This window comes from Phocoena phocoena, chromosome 1 (assembly GCF_963924675.1).
Source record: "Phocoena phocoena chromosome 1, mPhoPho1.1, whole genome shotgun sequence".
Taxonomy (NCBI): Eukaryota; Metazoa; Chordata; class Mammalia; order Artiodactyla; family Phocoenidae; genus Phocoena; species Phocoena phocoena.
In genome coordinates, this window is record NC_089219.1 from 87,446,564 (window position 1) to 87,457,989 (window position 11,426).

Genomic DNA, 11,426 nt, shown 5'->3' on the forward strand with positions numbered 1-11,426 from the left:
GGAGGGGTACTGTAGTCATAATTGGAATGTGGGGTGAGCCTGCGGCAGCAGAGACCTGTATAACATTGCAACAGTCTGAGGCACGCTGTGTGTTCTCCCGAGGAAGTTGTCCCTGGATCACGGGACCCTGGCAGTGGCGTGCTGCACAGGCTCTTGGGGGGAGTCTGGGTAGTGATCTGTACTTGCACACAGGATTCTTGGTGGCTGCAGCAGCAGCTTTAGTGGTTCATGCCTGTCTCTGGTGTCAGAGCTGATAGCTTCAGCTTGTGTCCTTCTCTGGATCTCATTTTGGTGGTGCTCTGCCTTCTGTGGGCAGACGGAGAAGGAATCCCCTCTCCTCGTGCACCCTGAAACAATGGTCTCTTGCCTCTTAGGCAGGTCCAGACTTTTTCCCGGACTCCCTCCCAGCTAGCTGTTGCGCAGTAGCCCCCTTCAGGCTGTCTTCACACAGCCAACCCCAGTCCTCTCCCTGGGGTCTGACCTCCGAAGCCCAACCTCAGCTCCCAGCCCCCACCCGCCTCAGCAGGTGAGCTGACAAGTGTCTCAGGTTGGTGAGTGCTTATTGGCAATGATCCTCTGTGGCGGAATCTCTCTGCTTTGCCCTCTACATCCCTGTTGCTGCGCTCTCCTCCGTGGCTCTGAAGCTCCCCCCCCTGCCCACTGCCCCTCCCCACCAGTGAAGGGGCTCCCTAGGAGGGGCCCTTTTCCTCTTTCACAGCTCCCTAGGAGGGGCTCCCTAGGAGGGGCTCCTTTTCCTCCTTCACAGCTCCCTCCCAAAGGTACAGGTCCCATCCCTATTCTTTTGTCTCTATTTTTTTTCTTTTGCCCTATCCAGGTACATGGGGATTTTCTTGCCTTTTGGGAAGTCTGAGGTCTTCTGCCAGCGTTCAGTAGGTGTTCTGTAGGATTTGCTCCACATGTAGAGGTATTTTTGATGTATTTGTGGAGAGGTAGGTGATCTCCACGTCTTACTCCTCTGCCATCTTGAAGGTGTCTCCCTGTTTATTCTTCTAAAATAAAGTTTACATGGACACACCCTGAATTTTATTTATTTATTTATTGGTCAGCATAAATTTCCTTTAATAATTTCTCCATTTCCAGTAGGATTTCATTTTGAGGTTTAACATATGAATCCAGTGTAAAGTTCTACAGTTTTAGTAAATCTGGATTTCAAGTCGTTTAAGATGAAAATGGAAATGCAAAGTTTACTTAAGAAATTTAATTTTCTTCTTCTATAACGTCTAAGTCTTCATCTTCTTCATCGTCCTCTTCTGCTTGTTGATCCTTTCTTAGTCAACAAATAGTTACCTGTCCTGCTCCAGATAAACACTTAGCTGACAGTGATCTCTGAAGAGGTGACTTTGAATTTGCTCTGACGATATCTAAATGACATAAATAATCTGGTGGATACAGAGACTTTTGGAAAACCTCTAAATCTTCTTCATCAATCTGTTGTATATTTTGGTAGAAAGCAGTGTAGAACTCTAAAGCTTTGCTGTGAAATAACATTTCAATAATGATAAATTCTGAAAATATAGTCTTTATATCCATTATTTTCTGCTTTTCAAAATTGTCAATAGTTTCCTCCAAATGACGAGTTGTTCAGGTAGCATCCCTTGTAACTCTTTGTAGTTCAGTTTCTGCCTGTGAAATAACATATCAGTCAGATAGGTTTCTCTGACATATTCTTTCTGAGTTAACTGTTGAAAAGCTTCTTGATTCCTTGGTGTTAATGTTACTTTGAGGTCATCTCGTTTCATTTCTACAATGGTTCCATAAGCTTTCAAATGTTCAACTACTTTGGCTTCAAGTCTTTCAACGTCTGCTTGTCAATAATCCTGAAGTTTGGTAAACTCGTCAGCAAAGTTTTTCAGGCCCTGCTTTAAATTTGGGGTCTCTGTAGAGACATACACATTGATTTCATTCACCAGGAGCTCTGCTTTGTATCCCAGTCTGGCAGTTTTCTGCACATAAGCAGCAAAGATTTAGCACAGCTCTCCAAAATACTTCTCCACATTTGTGACAGCATCTTACAATTGAGCATCCTGGTGCTGCAAGCTGCATTTCAACATCTTGCCTCACACGCAGCCAGAGACTGCAGGCTGGGGCCCAAAGACAGGGGCTCCGAGGCACCCAGGCCCATCCTGGATTTTAAAAAGAAATACATGTAAAATAAGTAATTTCTAGATTTACCTTTATAGTCTATTGAAAAGGGCTTTAACTTGGCAGTGCAAAACAAATTTAATACACAGCACTTTAACGAATATCACTACTCAAGAACAGTATGAAAAATATTAATTTTAAAAAGCAATTTTTAAAAAGATAAAGTGTAAAATATTTCCTGAAAGCAATACCCATTAAACAACAACAACAGTTCAGGTCAAAGACATCTTTTTTTTCTTTATGTATGGGTTATTTCACAGAGGAATAGTTGAGACTCCGTGATTGTATGTGATTGTATGAACATTGTGGTTGCTTATTCAGTACTCAGAATGCTGAGACTTACTGGTTGTCGTTTAGGATCAGAATGAATACACTTAGGAATATCCACTTCCAACTAAGATGGAGTAGCTGGGAACAGAATTATCACTGAACCTGAAAAATAAAAAATGCAGATGGACAAAATATATGGAATAAAGGTTATCAGGGCACTAGCATCAGTGAATGTAGGACAGTGATGCCTGAAAGATGGGGAGAAATGCTGTGTGCCTTATGAATTTCCCTAGATTTCTGTGTTGAGAGGATTTCCAGGCCGTAGAGTATGAAGGCAGAACTGAGGCAGAGTCTGGCCAACACCCTGAGTTGAAGAGACAAAGCTGAGAGTTTGAGGACAAAAAGCTGCCTGGAGTTTACCTCCCCAAAGTGCTGCAGAGGAGAGAGCTGCACAGAAAGAGGACACAAAGATCTGAGCCAGTCCCTTTATTTCTTTAGCAGAGTGCTAATGAGTGAATGGGAGTGAGGAAACTACCCAAGGCCAGGGAAAGAACCCCCCGAACAGGTTAAGGTGACAGTGCATGGCAGCCTTTCTTCTCTCCAGCCAGACTCGAAAACTTCATGATTCGTAGGGCATCAGGTGGAGCTCACTGAAGTGTCTTCATCAATCATAGGAAATAATTGGTCTAAAACACTTCTCCAGTCTTGCCTAATAAATCTTAAAAGCAAGAACAAACAGTATCCAAGTAAATTAACTGTGACCCAGAACAAAGCTCAAGAATATTTATGACAATACAAAAATATCCAGCATCTAGCAAAGTGAAGTTCACAATGCTGGAATTCAATAAAAAATGATTAAACAGACAAAGTAATAGAAAAATATGACTCATAATGACAGGAAAAAATCAATCAAAAGCCAGAGCTGACATAGATGTTAGAATTAGCAAATAAAAACATTAAATAGTTATCATAACCCTATTCTTTATGTTCAAAATTTAAGTATAGACATGGAAGACATAAAAAGAGACAAAAATTGCATTTCTATAAATGTAAACTAAAATGTTTGACTTGAGTAATACACTAGATGGGATTTGTGAAAATTTAACACTCCAGATGTAAAAATTAGCAAGCATGAAGACTTGGGAATAGACATTATTAAGATGATACACAGAAATAAAGGAGAATTTTTTTAAATGAATAGAGAATCAGTGAGATATGGAACAATTTCAAGTGTCTAATATGCTTGTAATCAGAGTGCTCAAAGACAGAGGATAGGGACTGGAAAAAATATTTGAAAAAGTAAAGACTGAAAAAATTCCAAATTTGATGAAATCTATGAATCCACATATCAACAATATCAATGAATCCCAAGTACAAGAAACAAGAAGAAAACTATATTTCACATAATAATCTATTACCATAATAATGGTAATGGTATTATGGTAAAGAGAAAAAATTTTAAATCATGCATATGATGAAGAACTTATATCCAGAATATATAAAAACCTCCCAAAACTCAATAAAAAGAGAACAACTCATTTTTTTAAAAAAGTGGGCAAAAGATTTGAATAGACCCAAACAGATATGCTATTGTGGCAAATAAGCAAATGAAACAATACACAGCATGACTTGTCATTAAAGAAATGCAAATTAAAACTGTAATGAGATACCACCACGCATCTATTAGGATGGCTAAATTTAAAAAGACAGAGCATCCTAAGTGCTGACAATTCCCGGGATGTAGAGTAACTGGAGCCCTCATATAATACTGAAGAGAATAGTACAGCTATCAACACTCTGAGAAAGAGTTTGGCAGTTTCTTAAAACGTTACACACACCCATACCATGTGATCTAGACAGTCCACTCTAGGTGGAGGGAAATAAAAGTCTATGTCCATGCAAAGACTTGTAGAGGACTCTTCAAAAAAACTTCATGTTTAATTGCCAAAACCTCTAAACAAATAAAAAAAGTGAATTGATAAACTTGTATCTTATACATGTTTCTAATATAATTTTACATACATAGTATTTTTATATAATAAATATTTATACAATAAAATGAACATAATTTTATACATGTATGCAATATAATTATTCTATACAAAAACTTATATAATGGAATTCTGTTAGGCAATAAAGATGAATGAACTGTTGATATATTCTACATCATGAATTAATCTCCAACTAATTATGCTGAGTGAATGAAGCAAGTAAAAATAGAGTACTCAATATAATTCTATTTATATCAAATTCTAGGAAGTGCAAACAAATCCAGAGTGACAGATTAGTCTATAATCTATAGTGACAGACTAATCTGGGGACAGGGTATGTGGGTGGGGTGAGGAGAGGTAGGAGAGAGGATTTATAAAAAGATAAGGAAATCTTTGGGAATGATGGATATGTTCATTACTTTGATTGTATTAATGGTTTCATGGGTGTATACATATGTCAAAACTCATCAAATTGTGTATTTAAATTAGGTGGTGTTTGTCGTTTAGTAATATTACATCAATAAAGAAGTTAAAAAATAAGTACACTTAGGAATGCATAGCTTTTTCTATCCCTGTTAACACTCTTAACTTGGAGTGTACTGTCTTGGAAGGTAAACTGTGCAGTATAACAGTGGCAAAATAAAAGATGTATTTTCCTTTGACATTACTATTATCTTATTCTATGATACAAATTATTGACCAAATATCTTTCTGTATACATTTTAGTCATTTTGGAAACCCTCTTCCATGGAATGTTTCTATTGGGGCTGCTGTTTTGCCAATAACTAGATACATTACTGGCATAACATATCTGGACCCTCCTGGTCTCAGCTCTGGAAGCCAAAGGAAGAAAACCTCCTCTGTGATGACTCACCAATCAGATTTCATTGTGCAACTAACTGTTCAGTACTGGAATCATTTATTTCATGCTACTCACCAGAGAAATTATTCTTTGGGAAGTTTAAAACTTTTTGTGGAAACATTTTCCTCATTAAAAAAGCAATTTGTGGGCTTCCTTGGTGGTGCAGTGGTTGAGAGTCCGCTTGCCGATGCAGGGGATGCGGGTTCGTGTCCCAGTCCGGGAAGATCCCACATGCCGCGGAGCGGCTGGGCCCGTGAGCCATGGCCGCCAGGCCTGCGCGTCTGGAGAAGCCTGTGCTCTGCAGTTGGAGAGGCTACAACAGTGAGAGGCCCGCGTACAGAAAAAAAAAAAAATTTGTATTTCTTATAGAAAATTTTACAAAATACCCCCCAAAATTTTAAGTATACTATATAGTTGCAACTGCTATTAATATTTGGCATAATTTACCTGTATATTTTATTAAAAATCATATTTATATGTTATGATAACACTACATAAAGTCATGTATCTTGGTTTTTTCACTTGATATTAAATGACAGTTTTTATCCTAAACATTTTAACGGCTGTCATAAATTCAATCATTTAGACATACCATGATTTATCACCCATCTCCTCTGTTTAGATTTTCATGTAGTCTTAAATCGTTTACTACTATAAATAACATTGCAGCATTCACATTTTGCATAAAACTGTTTTCTTGGAGAATCTTCTCTGAAATGGAATTCTCTTCTTAAGCATACCCATAACCTAAAAATTCCTCTTTCCGGTTCAAGAATCCATTATCATCTACTGAGCACTTACTATGCAAGAGACTGTGTAGCAGAGGATAAGAACCTGAATGCAGCCTTAAGTCCTACAGCAGCTAAAAGAAGAAGAAATGACCATAGGAGTTTCAGAGAAATAGGTTCAAATTTGAATTTGAAAGCTCTTAAACAGTATTTTAAAAATACCGAATATGGTATTGGGAGAAGAATGGGTGGAGTGGAGTGTGCTGTATGTATTCTTCTGCAGGAATTCTTCCGTCCTCTGGGTTTGGGTGTTTCTCCAGCAGTCCTCCATAACATCAGTGTAACTTGAACCACATGTTCATATGCTAAATAAGAACCATCTCTTGGTATGGCTGGGGTAGAAATGGCTAAATGTCTTCCTTGCTGATTTTAATGTTCATAGAGATGAAACCAAGATGACAATTTGAGTTCCTTAATGTTAGTATGCAAAGAAAGTCTCCACATATATTTTTAAAAATTAGAGAATGTCATAAAATAAAAATGGTGTATTTTTCTTTCTTCAATGTGTATAGAAATTTTCTTCCACAGAGTTCAGATTTTCTTATAAAAACATTTTATGGGAAAAACGTGCTGTTGGAAATATTTGTGAAATCATTAGTGGCGTTGAGTAGGCAAGTATGAACCATATAGTAAAAGATAATAAAAGAGAGCAAAAGAGTGGTCAGAGACAAATTAAAACCCTGGTTGAACAAACACAGTATTGGTAAAAATGTTATATTGATATCAATGAAAAGACAAAATGTACATTGAGGGCAATTTGGTTCACTATGGTGAAACATTTGAAAATGCTTAAAAATGGATTATTTACTTTGTAAAACTCAGAGAATTTGGATAGCAATGGCCTTTGTGAATAAAGTACGATTATTCAGAGAAGGGAATTATGGAGCTAAAAAAAAACACCAGAACTCATTCCAGACTGGAGTGAAGGCCTGGAATTATCTGGATGGAGAGACATAAGACCACTTCGTCTTCAGTATTCAGAATGCAGCAGGAAACTGCTAAGGGGTCGTTGCTACCATTAGTCTTTTAAAAGCAGCTGTGAATAGGATAGAAAATGATTCATAAATACAGACACTGGTTATGCCACTCCCTCCCCTACGAACCCTAACAATTGCGGACTTTTTCACATTAGACTTAACAGGGGTTTGGAATCCTTCTTAGTGTAATACCATGGGTGTGCACTACCCACAGATGGACTTTAAAGATATTTAACATGACTTCCAAATCGGAGATATATTGATGTTTCAGTTTTCTCATCACCTGCTTATTTGATAGAACTCTTGTGTAGGGTACATAAGATAGTTCATGTTAAAGTACATTGTTAATAAAATGCTGGAAATTGTTAATGCAGAGATGACAGATAGGATGATTATTTGTTTATGTTTATTAAAATGTGGCTAATGCACTAACAAGCTAAATTCTTTTACCTACAACCTAGAAGTCCTTACTGTATGCAGACTTTTGTTAGAGTCATGTTAACGCTATTGCATGTGTGTTTTCCCTTAGACTGTGTGCTTCCCGAGGGCAGAGCAGGTGTCTTTCATCTTTGTATTTCTGGGACTTGTTGTAATATCAAAAACATAGAATATACTCAATACTTGTTGAACGGAAAGCTGGATAGTTCAGTATTTTTAAACTCACAATTCACTCTTATTACAATCCTAGATGAGGCCGGCAGTTCAGAATTTTACCTTCCATCTACATTAGAAATTTTCCAGCCGCTGTGAATTTGGATTTCATGTAGTTTAGTCTGGATGTTTCTGTCCAATTCTGTCGTGATACTTATAAACCAACACATATGATACTCTTCTACATTGTGTAATAATGTACCTTCCTTTTGCTGGAAATGGTTCTCAAAAGGAAAGTATTAATCCAACCACAAATATGTTTACTTTTTGAGATTCAAGGACCTGAAATAGTGATAGAATCTTTGACTTTATCTCTGTTCGGTCTTGCTACCATCCGCCAACTGATTTTGAGATTCCAAAGGAAAATCTTTTCACATGTGCCCTCTTGAGCATCGTATACTTTAATTCCTAAGAATTTAGGATTCAACTTGCTCTGCTCCGAGGGTGGTGTGTTTTAGTTCATAGAAATATTGAGACAGGAATGCCTTGGCAAATTTGTTTTGGAAGGAGAGATGAATATTTCAAGCTCATATTCATACTGCCTGGGGAGAAATTTGTAATCTGGATCCCACAGCTGTTGCTGGGTGAACCTGTGGGGTCGTTTTCCTCTGGCTAAACCAGTAGGGGGTTCCCAATGCCTGTCTCTACAGCTAGATGCTCTCTGCATTTTTATTACTTGCTGTAACCTTAACAACTATGTTTGGAAATGCATGTTTTTTTTAAAAATCCCCTGATAACTTATGTATTTTGTATTGACTTGAAATCATGCTCATTCACAGGTTCTGCATTTGAGAGGAAACAAAAAGGATTTGGATAGATTCTTAAAATATTTTTCAAGAGTGGGAGCTAAAAGGAGAAGCTTTTTTTTTTTTTTTTACTGTCCTAAGAGATGGCTTTTGGGTTGATGCCATAAAATCTTGTGTGTGTGTGTGTGTGTGTGTGTGTGTGTGAGCACAAGCGACATGTCCCTGTGTGCTAGCATAAGATCCATCCATTTTACCTTCCTTTCCCTCATAGCATTGTGGTACTTCAACACTTGACTCTAAATCTCAAGGCTGTGAGGCCCTGTGATAGCGTAAAGCTATCAGCTAGGGGAAAGCAGAGACGTGACATTTCAAGGGAGAGAATTTTCTAAAAGTAGACAAACAGGGAGGGGCAGATGGTTGGTGGCAAATTTTCTGCACCCCTATGCACCTCAGAGCAAAACAGTGTTTTGCAGATAGTAGGTTCTAGCAAATATTTATCAGTCTGATATTATATTCTATATTCTTTGAGGAATTCTTTGGGTCTGTTTAATAATTATTTTGGGGAAAACATGAAACCATGTTAGCAATATGTGATTTGCATATTATAAATATACCAGCCTCTGAAAACACTTGCTGCTTTTGTTTTCATAAAACTTGCTTTAGGAAGAAAAAAAAAAAACCTGTTTTCAAGGTTTGCTCCTAATACTGATATTCTCATTTTTAGAGTTTCTGACTTCAATCTGAGAAGAGGTGTTGAGACCTTTGGGCCACACTGTTCTTATCCTTGACTCACTTGAGCCTCAAAGTTGATTTCCCATTTTTAAAATGCATATTACATCATCTGTCTGTGTGAATAATGGTACAAGAATGAACTCATGGTTAAAAATTACTTGCAATTTGGAAAGGTTGGTTTCTATAGCTTTTAAGTGCACAATATCGAGTTGATGTACATAATGAGTTTTTTTGTTTTTTTTTTTTTCATTCAACAGCAAGGTGTTTCCTTCACTGAGCTTTGAATGGGTCTTATGAAGAGGATTTTCAAGTGACACCTGGGAGAGCAAGGCAGTCATTACTGACTTTACAAGAGCTTCTTTGGATATATGTTACCCTATCACCAACTTTGCTGGTGATTTAAATTCAGCACTATATTGGCTCTGATAATGTTACCCAACAAATTGGATAGCACATATTCTGACATCTTATCTAGGGGATCTCAGCTGTTCCCTTGCAGAAATAAGTTTGGAGCAGGGCTGCAATGCAACCTTAATTACAGGGCAGATGGACCAGCTACAAATGGATGTTTTGCTGCTAGATGTTCTGTTCCAGAGAAGGATGCAATCAGTTCAAGCTGTTTTTGACTGATGTTTCAGATTGTGGTCTTGTAAACAGGTCTGAAAATAGCCACTTTTTAAAGACTGTAAATTCCTGTATTTAGGGTTATGCCTTAAAAATGAACCCTAAAAGGAATAAGGGTTGGAGGATGGAGTAGCTTTCAGTTTTGAATTGCTAGCTGGATGGCTGTAGCACTGTTCTTAAAAGAGGAGGAAGCAGGTCATTAGAGGGGATGCATCTAAATGCTGTGTGTCAGAAATGAAAGGAGAATGGAGTTTCCTTGATGCTGGGGAACTGTATAACTAGCTGGGATAACAAACATTGATATTTATTGTAGTGGAATGCAAGGAAGAAGCTGAAAAACAAAACTCCTGGTGTCTCTGCTCCACATCTGCTGAACTAATTTGGGCGTAATTTTATCATTTTAATGTGCGTGATGCTCTTCCCCAGTTGCTAAAGTACCCTGTTGTATACCAGATGTCAGACATTTAATGAGGCCTCTGAGGCTCAGGATGGGTTGCATTGCACATGTTTAATGCTTGCCAGGTCTTTAGATAAACCCACAAGCTTGTGTTTCCTGGTTAGCATTGATTCACAATACTTAGATCCTTTCGTAAATGTTAATGGCCATTCTAGCCAGGAGGAGGGGCTGGAGGCTACTCCATCCACTCTTGTCAGTATCACCCAAGATGGGTGCAAATGTAAAAGGCTCCAGGTTCTGGGGTACTAAGGGGTTAGTATTATGAAAGATGGAATTAAAACTCCCAGCCTATAGAGGTATGGCTTGAAGTACAGTAAACTGACCAAGAGAGTACAGTTCCTAGAGTCTAGGATTTAAGTCCTGGCAAAACACTGAATTTCTCCGTCTCAAGTTTCCTCAACTTTAGTATAAGGATAATATTAATATCTATCTCTTAGATTTGTTGTAAGCAAAAAATAAAATAATACAGATAAAGCATTTAGCTTAATGTCTGGTACAGCCTTAATGCTGCTCCATAAATGTTATTTAGTTTTGATATTATTATCTGATCTCTTGGGTATTCACTTTATCTTGGGGAATCCTCTTCTGTGGAGCTTGACTTCCAGCTAAGGTAGATGTTGACTTAGGTCACCTATGCTACAGTCATTAGTTCCCCTTTTAGAAGTGGTTTATCTGGATGTTTGGAGCACTAGGTCTAGAGTCATACAGACTTGGGTCAGAGTCCTGGTTCTGACACTTAAAACATCTGTGACAGTGGGAAGTTTATTTAACTTTGTTAAACCTCAGCGTAATGATCTTTATTTTTTCCAGCTTTAATGAGATACAATTGACATATAAAACTGCGTAAATTTAAGGTGTACAACATGAAAATTCGATACACAAATATATTGTGACATGATTACTACAACAGGGTTAGTTAACCCTTTCATCACCTCAGATAATTACCTTTTTTTCTTTTGTGGTGAGAACACAAGATTTACTGGCTTAGCAATTTTCAAGTATATAATACAGAGTTGTTAACTATAGTTACCATGTTGTACATTAGTTCCCCAAAACTTATTCATCTTATACATGAAAGTTTGTACCCTTTTTTTTTTTTTTTTTTTTTTTTTTTAGTTTGTACCCTTTGACCAACATCTCCCTCATTTCCCCCACTTGCCAGCCC

The 11,426-nt window shown here is 37.7% G+C and overlaps 1 pseudogene; it reads right to left on the reverse strand.

Moving 5' to 3' along the window:
• Positions 1-1,218: 1,218 nt before the first annotated feature.
• Positions 1,219-2,072, reverse strand: LOC136137068 (CBY1-interacting BAR domain-containing protein 1 pseudogene; annotated as a pseudogene).
• Positions 2,073-11,426: the final 9,354 nt, after the last annotated feature.